The sequence below is a fragment of the Chaetodon auriga genome, chromosome 14 (genome assembly GCF_051107435.1).
Source record: "Chaetodon auriga isolate fChaAug3 chromosome 14, fChaAug3.hap1, whole genome shotgun sequence".
NCBI classification, from domain to species: Eukaryota; Metazoa; Chordata; class Actinopteri; order Chaetodontiformes; family Chaetodontidae; genus Chaetodon; species Chaetodon auriga.
Window position 1 is genome coordinate 15,226,983 of NC_135087.1, and position 9,389 is coordinate 15,236,371.

The 9,389-nt window shown below is 42.6% G+C and overlaps 2 pseudogenes across 2 annotated transcripts; both read left to right on the plus strand.

Annotated features, from left to right (window-relative positions):
* The first annotated feature begins 2,313 nt into the window (after nucleotides 1–2,313).
* LOC143332178 (cytochrome P450 1B1 pseudogene) lies at nucleotides 2,314–5,284 on the plus strand (annotated as a pseudogene). The gene has a single exon (XR_013078182.1). The product of XR_013078182.1 is annotated as a cytochrome P450 1B1 pseudogene (transcript).
* Nucleotides 5,285–6,389: 1,105 nt separating this feature from the next.
* LOC143332150 (cytochrome P450 1B1 pseudogene) lies at nucleotides 6,390–9,025 on the plus strand (annotated as a pseudogene). The gene has a single exon (XR_013078177.1). The product of XR_013078177.1 is annotated as a cytochrome P450 1B1 pseudogene (transcript).
* Nucleotides 9,026–9,389: the final 364 nt, after the last annotated feature.

The following is a 9,389-nucleotide window of genomic DNA, read 5'->3' on the forward strand; positions in this document are numbered from 1 at the left end:
TGAGCCTATAAGCCCTGTCATTTATCAGTTTATTAAATCAGAAATTGTTACATATGACAGTTTGGGACTGTATGGTCGGATTATGAAAGTCTGACTTTCTCTTATATGTATTGAAAGCACTTGCTTTGCAGATCCAGTCACTTTATCTGTATTATTAAATATCCACTGTGACCAAAGCCGTTTCACTTCAGGGTGAAATATACAGACAGTGAATTCTTAATGTTCGATTTGACTAATGTGATATATGAGCTGCATGACTTTAACTTGACTCTTTGTATAATAATAAATTCTCCAGCCTCCTTATCTTTATTTGTTTCTATAATAGTGTCTATGATGTACTCATGGAAAACCATGTGCTCATGTCATAGTTGCTGTGAAACACATTTTACAGTGTCAGTCAATTAGATGTCATTTTCAACATTTGCCATCATCCTCCCCTGTTCCTCACATCTCCTCCTCCTCCTCCTCCTCCTCCTCCTCCTCCTCCTCCTTTCCTGCTGATAATGACGGACTGTGCTTGTGTGGTAGTGAAACTTTCAGTCCCCCTGATTTGGTGCGTTGCTTCGGAAATGTTTTAGTACCTTCAATTGGGGTCATTACCTCCCTGCAAAAATAAACTTCACAGCTGGTGGGAAAACAAGAAACAAATTTTGTCCTCCGCACAGAGAAGGGAAATGTTCTGCCTCGGGAAATCGCCTCACTTTGAACTGAAGGTTTAATAGAATCAACAGAGCAAAAATTTCCATAAGTCTTACTTAATGTCACAGATAGGCATCTGACTATCTATGTGAAAGAACATTTAAAAATAAGCCTCTTTGGCTCATACCTAACATGATTGTGCAACCGTAAAAACACAGAGCTTGTGATTTATTACCTAAGGCAAAAAAAAAAAGTTAAATATAACAAAGATTTGGCCTCAGATTTGTCTTTGTTTGTCCTCACTTCAGTTTGTTTTTTTCTTTTTTCCTTCTCGAATTTCCCCCATATTTGTAGGGACTGTAACATGAAAGGTGGGAGGGGGGGGGACCTGAAGTTTGTTGTGGTATGATGTAACCCTGAGTGTCATGCAAAACTGCAGCCTATGTGGTCACCACCAGTGTTGGAGTATCAATATTTTATAGCTTGTCCACACTGAGTTAGTTTGTTGTGTGAGATTTCAGTCAAATTATTCTGCCTCTGTGTGACGCTGAGGTGAAAAACAATAAGAACAGAAGAAAGGCAGGAAGAAAGAAAGAATGATTAAATTGATGTACTATCTTTTGTCTTTTAAGCTCATGTGGATTTTGATAGTTATATATGTAAAATTGTACAAGCTGACATTATATCTGATGTGTGATTTTTTTTCGTTTTAACTGAGTCTTTTGAAACAGTTTAGTGTCTTCCGTGTTAATTCTAAAACTTTAAATGAATGGCAGATGGTTTTTTTAGTTAAAGCCATACAAATCAAACCGTTTGAATCCGGCATAAAATGCGGTCGGCTGGGACTCTCTGGAGTCGCGCTGTGTGGTGCGCAACTTTCCCGCAACTTTATATTTGACACTAACTACATTTTTATGACAAACTAACGAAATGATCATCTGCCACACTTAACCTACAGGGCTTCTGGACCAAGACTCCGAGGGAAATACAATAAAATACAACATTTTCACTGAAATGATCGTTACAGACAAGCATGTCATTAAAACCACGTTGCTCCATACAAATCTGCCTCAATTCACTGACTCCAACTTTCCAAACAGAGGATGCATTTAACTGGTAAATTACTGAGACTGAGCATGCAAACTAACTTTTAAGCGGCTAATTAGAAAAAATAATGCCACATTCACGTGGCTGAAAATAGAATTACGTTTAAACAGATTTCGCACAAATGTAATTAAAGCATAAAGTCAGTCTAAAGTTGGACAAACCGTCAGCAAACACTTTTATTCTGGCCAAAGTGCGCCCGCCGAGTCCTCTGCAGCCAGAGAATAAATCATGTCAGAAAGATACACTTTGTAATGTGCAAACTCTGCCAGTCCCGCAATTAGTAAAACAAATTGGCTCGACACGTTTCCTACTGAATCGGTCACCAGTTGCTGAGTCTTTTTTCTCTGCAGTGGACAGCTCGGTCACGCCGCGCGCTCACGGTGTCCCCCGACGCTCACAAGTGCGCGCCTCCGACAGCGTCCGACAACAGAGAGATAATGTAGTGGGGTCTGCGGGGCTACCACAATGGGAGGAGTATGAAAGTTACCCTGAGCCCTGCCCACCAACTGCAAAACATATAAGACGCTGGAGTGAAGCAAAAAGCAGGCACTTAAGCCCTAAATCTTGATGAAAAGACTGCAGACAAAAAACTTCACCCTAACGCACCTCTTTTATCAGATGATTTGAGGTTTTTTATCATTATGACCTCACTGGCATTTGATTGACATATCTTAAATATCTTTTTTATGTGTTATGGATATACAAGAGCTTTACTGATTTTTTTTCCCCTTCCAAAATTACAACTAAAACAGTCTGTTAAAAAGTGGAGATTTCTTGTTTTTTTCTGAGGAACAAGTGTGCAGAATATTTATCACAATGGCACTGGACACTGAGTTTGGCGTGAAGGGCAGCAGCATCATCAGGGAATGGAGCGGACAGGTCCAGCCTGCTCTGGTTGCCTCCTTCGTTTTCCTCTTCTGTCTGGAAGCCTGTCTCTGGGTCCGGAACCTCCGGCTCAAGAGGAGACTGCCGGGACCCTTCGCCTGGCCTGTGGTGGGCAATGCCATGCAGCTGGGCCAGATGCCTCACATCACCTTCGCCAAGCTAGCCAAAAAATATGGCAACGTGTACCAGATACGGCTCGGCTGCAGCGATATTGTGGTTCTGAATGGGGACAGGGCGATCCATCAGGCTCTGATACAGCACAGCACAGAGTTTGCAGGCAGACCCAACTTTGTCTCTTTCCAGATGATCTCTGGAGGCAGGAGTATGACATTTACTAATTACAGCAAACAGTGGAAAGTGCACAGGAAAATTGCTCAGTCCAGCCTCAGAGCTTTTTCCTCTGCAAACAGTCAGACCAAAAAAGCCTTTGAGCAACACATTACAGCCGAGGCCATGGAACTGGTGCAGGCATTTTTGCACCACAGCACTGATGGACAGTATTTTGACCCTGCTCATGAATGTACAGTAGCTGCTGCTAATATCATGTGCGCTCTGTGCTTTGGGAGGCGATATGGACATGAGGACCTGGAGTTCAGGACCCTGCTAAAAAAGGTGGACAAGTTTGGAGAGACAGTAGGGGCAGGTAGCTTGGTGGATGTCATGCCCTGGCTCCAGTCCTTCCCTAACCCGGTCCGTAGTGTCTATGAAAACTTCAAAAACCTCAACGAGGAGTTTTTCACCTTTGTGAAAGATAAAGTGGTGCAGCACAGAGAGTCCTTTGACCCCGATGTGACCCGGGACATGAGTGACGCCATCATCAATGTGATCGAGCATGGGAAGGACAGCGGGCTGACCAAAGAGTTTGTGGAAGCAACAGTCACAGATCTAATTGGAGCAGGTCAAGACACGGTGTCAACTGTCATGCAGTGGATCATCCTGCTCCTGGTCAAACACCCAGACATGCAAGCCAAGCTCCATGAGCTCATAGACAAAGTAGTGGGTCAGGACAGACTGCCATCAATTGAGGACAGAAGCAGCCTGGCCTACCTGGACGCCTTCATCTATGAGACCATGCGCTTCACCAGCTTCGTCCCCGTCACCATCCCACACTCCACAACCTCAGATGTCACTATTGAAGGTCTCCACATCCCCAAAGACACAGTGGTCTTCATCAATCAGTGGTCTGTCAACCATGACCCTCTGAAGTGGAAGGATCCGCATATCTTCGACCCCTCACGCTTCCTTGATGAAAACGGGGCACTTGATAAGGACATAACCAACGGCGTGATGATTTTTTCAACAGGTAAGAGACGCTGTATCGGCGACCAGATCGCCAAGGTGGAGGTGTTTTTATTCATAGCCATCCTGCTGCACCAGTGCAGCCTTGAGAGCGACCCCTCTGAGCCCCTCTCCCTTGACTGCTCCTACGGGCTCACACTGAAGCCCCTCCGACTCTGTGTCAGCGCCAAGCTCAGGGGAAAGCTGCTTGGCTTAGTTTCTCCAGCATGAACAGCATGTCCCAATACTGTGACTCCAGGCCAGCAAACACTTTTCCACCAATGACATTTAACAGTGAGTATCCACATACAGTACCTGCACTAAGTCCCACTGTTGCAAGATTTTCATATTTAATACTGATATTTAATGGATATTTTTACTGACTGACTGTATATGAAGTATTGTTGGTGCAGGGCTGAGAATATGATATCAAAGGTCTAATGTTACCTACAGGTAGAATTCAAGGTTGGGATCAGGGCAAAGGTTTCTGCTTCACAAAATACTCTATACTTGATCAGATTTTGTACATAATTCTTAGTTGTGTGCTTGTTTTGCATCCACTATTGAGCATGTACATGTATGGTGTGCGTGTGTGCAGGAATTAGCTACTTTCTTTAAATGTCAACTTAAACTAATATAACTGTATATGAATTGCTTGTGAATGTTACAAAGTCACCTGACGACTTATTGTTCTCAATTGTAATATGTAAGATTATATTTAACCTTTGCCACGTAAAGCAGTTACAAAATATTTTTTTATAATTTCATATTTCAGGTATGACAACAAATGTAATGAAATTTAATGTATTTCACTATCTACTGTACTCAAAGTGTATGAACACATTAAACAAAGAATGCTGATCAAAGTGTAAAAAGAAAAAAAAAAAAAAGGCTGGCATGTTTGTGCAGGAGGAAGTCTTTCATCAAGGAATATCCATCACAGCCTTGAGGATGAAGAAGAGACATTGTCATGAACCATGAAGACTTCACAAACTTTGTGCACCCAGGGTTCAATTTTACTGTACAGGCACTGCAGCTACCCAGTGCCAAACACACAAGTCTCACCAGTACAACAAAAACACATGTGCAGCAAATTTCTGTCACTCGTGAGGCATTCTCGAAAACATGTTTGTTTACAAAGCAACCTTTTCAAAGCTACATGGATGTCACTGCACTCTCTTTAAGCCTCTGCATTCAGGAATTGATGTTACAGTACCCAAGGGATGTGTTTCTCTGTCAGTGTCAAGGCAACAAATTAAACTCAGTTGGCCTTGAATGCTCAAGCATTCATCATAGAGGATATTTTGTTATCAATGTGTTGGCTTTATATGATGGGAAAATAAGCTATATCTGAAATGAATAAAGTGAATTGTCAATGGGCTGTGTGTCCAGTTTATTTGTCACTTTAGCCTTTAGAGTTTTAGTAGAATCTCACAACACCTTCAAAAATGCTAAGCTCGGTGTTTATCTCTGCCTATGAACTGCTTTCTCAGTCTCAAACAGTTTTTTTGTTGGCACTGGTAGATATGTGCCAACAATGTCATATTAGGCACCACCATTGTTTAGATGTCTGTCATTACTCAGTGTTCCAAAAATAGAAACCTCTGCAATACTTCACTTGTGGCTGAATATCACTTAAACCCAAGCTGATGGGGTTTTTTTAAAGATCATCCCTTTGTTGCACAAGCACCCACATAAGCAGATTTACAACTAAACTCGTCTCATCTGAATTCTGTTAAAAACTTTTTTGATGTAGCCACAACTCTAACAACTGCACTATCTCAGTGACCTTTGTTTAAAGGGGCTATTATGCTAACAATAACATTTTATATATATTTTCATAGAGCATAATAAATTGTGCTGTTTGTATCTGTTCACTGCTTGGATCTGAAACCCACAGCTTTCATGGTGATATCCCACAGCCCTTCTCCCTGTATGGTTGTAATTAACAGCTTGGCTATAAATAACAGAAACTAAATCATGTTTAAAATGACCACGGAAAGTCCATATATGAAACAGCAAATTCACCAAACCCCAGCGGAAAAGACAACTCCAGCTTATTGTCCATTGACGTCTTACACTGTACGCTACCACACAGCCTGCTCCCGTCACATGCTATGAAATGCCATTCCTTCTATCACACTGCTAAAGTGCATTGTTTTTCAAAATCAACAAATTTGTATTAAAAATTTTGTAAGTTGAGATGTTTATCTTTTAAAAGTGTCATGGTAATCTGTTCTTCTTTAAATATAACACTGAGAATTAGCGTTTTTTGGCAACAGGGCCTATTAAGTAGCTGCTCTCCTTTTCTGTCATCCTGCAAGGGACACTGCTGGCAGGAGGCCTGAGTAGGAATCAGACTAAGGTCTGCAGGCTGTGGTCAAAATGGGAGGGGAGAGATAATAAAAAAACCTGAGTTGCTGACCCCTCCCACCATAGAGATGCATATAAGCGAAGTGTTAAGGCTTGAACCTGATCGAGTCCTTCTCACGGGCTTCTGTAGAGGAGGGGTGAGACCATGTGAGTGCTGCTTTGAGTCCTTTTGTTTTTTTGGTACGGCTATTTTGTCAGTCGGATTATAATATAGGATGAGAAAGCGAATAATTTGTAATTTTAAGTATTTATTTTTAATGCGCAAAGAGGGACCACTTGATATAGTTTCCTGTTTTTGGTGAAAATTACCTTTTTATTGGATGCATAGACACTAACTAACACAATGGCTCAAATGGACGGAGAGTTTGGCGTGAAGGGCAGCAGCATCATCAGGGAATGGAGCGGACAGGTCCAGCCTGCTCTGGTTGCCTCCTTCGTTTTCCTCTTCTGCCTGGAAGCCTGTCTCTGGGTCCGGAACCTGCGGCTCAAGAGGAGACTGCCGGGACCCTTCGCCTGGCCTGTGGTGGGCAATGCCATGCAGCTGGGCCAGATGCCTCACATCACCTTCGCCAAGCTAGCCAAAAAATATGGCAACGTGTACCAGATACGGCTCGGTTGCAGCGATATTGTGGTTCTGAATGGGGACAGGGCAATCCGTGAGGCTCTGATACAGCACAGCACAGAGTTTGCAGGCAGACCCAACTTTGTCTCTTTCCAGGCAGTCTCAGGGGGTAAAAGTATGACTTTCACCAATTACAGCAAACAGTGGAGGATGCACAGGAAAATTGCTCAATCAACGATCAGAGCATTCTCATCTGCCAACAGCCAGACCAAAAAAGCCTTTGAGCAGCAAATTGTGGCTGAAGCCACAGAGCTAGTTGAGATTTTCCTTAAACTCGGTGCTCAGGGCCAGCATTTCAACCCTGCCCATGAGCTGACAGTAGCTGCAGCGAATGTGATTTGTGCCCTGTGCTTTGGAAAACGTTATGGACATGATGATGTGGAGTTTAGAGCCTTGTTACACAGGATAGATATGTTTGGACAGACAGTAGGGGCTGGCAGCTTGGTAGACGTGATGCCATGGCTTCAGTCTTTCCCTAATCCAGTCCGCAGTATGTTCAAGAACTTCAAACTCCTGAATCAAGAGTTCTTTGGGTTTGTCCAGCACAAGGTGGAGGAGCACAGAGAGACATTTGATCCAGAGGTAACGAGGGACATGAGTGACGCCATTATCGGCGTGATTGACAAGGCTGACAGTGACAACGGACTCACCAAAGACCATGCAGAGGGGACGGTGTCAGATCTGATTGGTGCAGGTCTAGATACCGTCTCCACTGCTCTCCACTGGATTCTCCTTCTGCTGGCTAAACACCCTGAAATACAAACCAAACTCCATGAGCTCATTGATGAGGTGGTGGGGCGGAGCAGGCTGCCATCCGTCGAGGACAGAAGTCGCCTGGCCTACCTGGACGCCTTCATCTACGAAACGATGCGCTTCACCAGCTTTGTCCCCGTCACCATCCCCCACTCAACAACCTCTGACGTCACCATCGAAGGTCTCCACATCCCCAAAGACACGGTGATCTTCATCAATCAGTGGTCCATTAATCATGACCCCTTGATGTGGAAGGATCCACATATCTTTGACCCCTCACGCTTCCTGGATGAAAAGGGCTCCCTGGACAAGGATCTCACTAACAATGTTATGATCTTCTCAGCAGGGAAGAGAAGGTGCATTGGGAACCAGATCGCCAAAGTTGAGATATTTTTGTTCTTTGCGATTCTACTCCACCAATGTAGCTTTGAGAAATGTGCCAGTGAGGACCTGTCCTTAAACTGCTCCTATGGGTTAACACTGAAGCCTTTAGATTACAAGATTACTGCCAAACCCAGGGGAGAATTACTTATCAGCCAGTAAAAAAAAAGTTCTCCAGTTAAAGAACAGCAATGCAATATAAGGTATGTGTACTAAAATATATATCTATGCCTTGCATCAGAGGATGTTTATGTGATAAGCTTTAATTAACCCAGAAATGCAAAAGATAAGCTCTCTGCTGACATTTACAATTGTTGTTATTTCACACAGTTACTGCCAGTTTATGTATTAAAAGTAAGCTCCATGTAAATGGCATTAGAAAGCATGCAAGTCATATCTGAACCTCGACTCTAAAAAACTGTGACTGACTGAGAAAACCTAAATATATCTGTACTGGCTCTGCAACACTGTGTAGGAAATAAAAAGCTTTGATGTTTTTGCCCAAAACCACAATTCATAATAGACCTTAAGTATGTATTGTTATTTATATGAGGGTATTTAGCGGAGTCACTCTAAATTGCAATATAAACCGGTGGTGATGAATAAACTTCACTTTGAGCTTTTTGTTTTTTTTTTCGCTGATGGGGAGAAATCATGTGCCAGATGTGTGGTCTCAACTGAATCCTCTGTACAATTATTCACTCAGACACCCATTTATCTTGTGTGTACCATACTTTTTCACATTTGAGCTTAATACGAATAGAGTGTGCAAGTCAACTACATTCATGTGCTCTTAAATCATGCATAACACTGTTGTATTTTGGTAATCGCTCATGTCATGTGCAGCATATGTCTAAAGGCCTCATATTTATGGTTATAGTTATACTGTCTTCTTTTAGCATAATACATCACTGTGCAAAATGATTCATACTGCACTGTCTGAATAATAAGCCGAGTAGCTAAATAAACTTTTCATAATGAACCCAGTTTGATGCTGTCTGTATTCGACTAACTGAAGCCTTGGATGTACAATAAAAATGTTGCATCGATCTCTAACTGAATCTGTGGGATGTATCCATCAGAGCAGCCAAAGTGTTGAGAATCACAGAAGCCAGAGAGGTCAAAGAGATAATAATAGATCCTGATGTCTGGTCTCAGTGTTGTTGTGAAAGATTAATATGGGTTACAGGCCCTGCATGTTCTTGTTCTCCCCCCTTTACAAGCAGGCTGTGACACAGGACATCAGTTCAGGCAACAGTAAGCAGCCACAAGCTTCACTCGTCAATATTTAACACGGAGCGCGCTGTACTCTTGACTGCTGTGTCATTTGTTTCTAAACAAATGCAGCCAG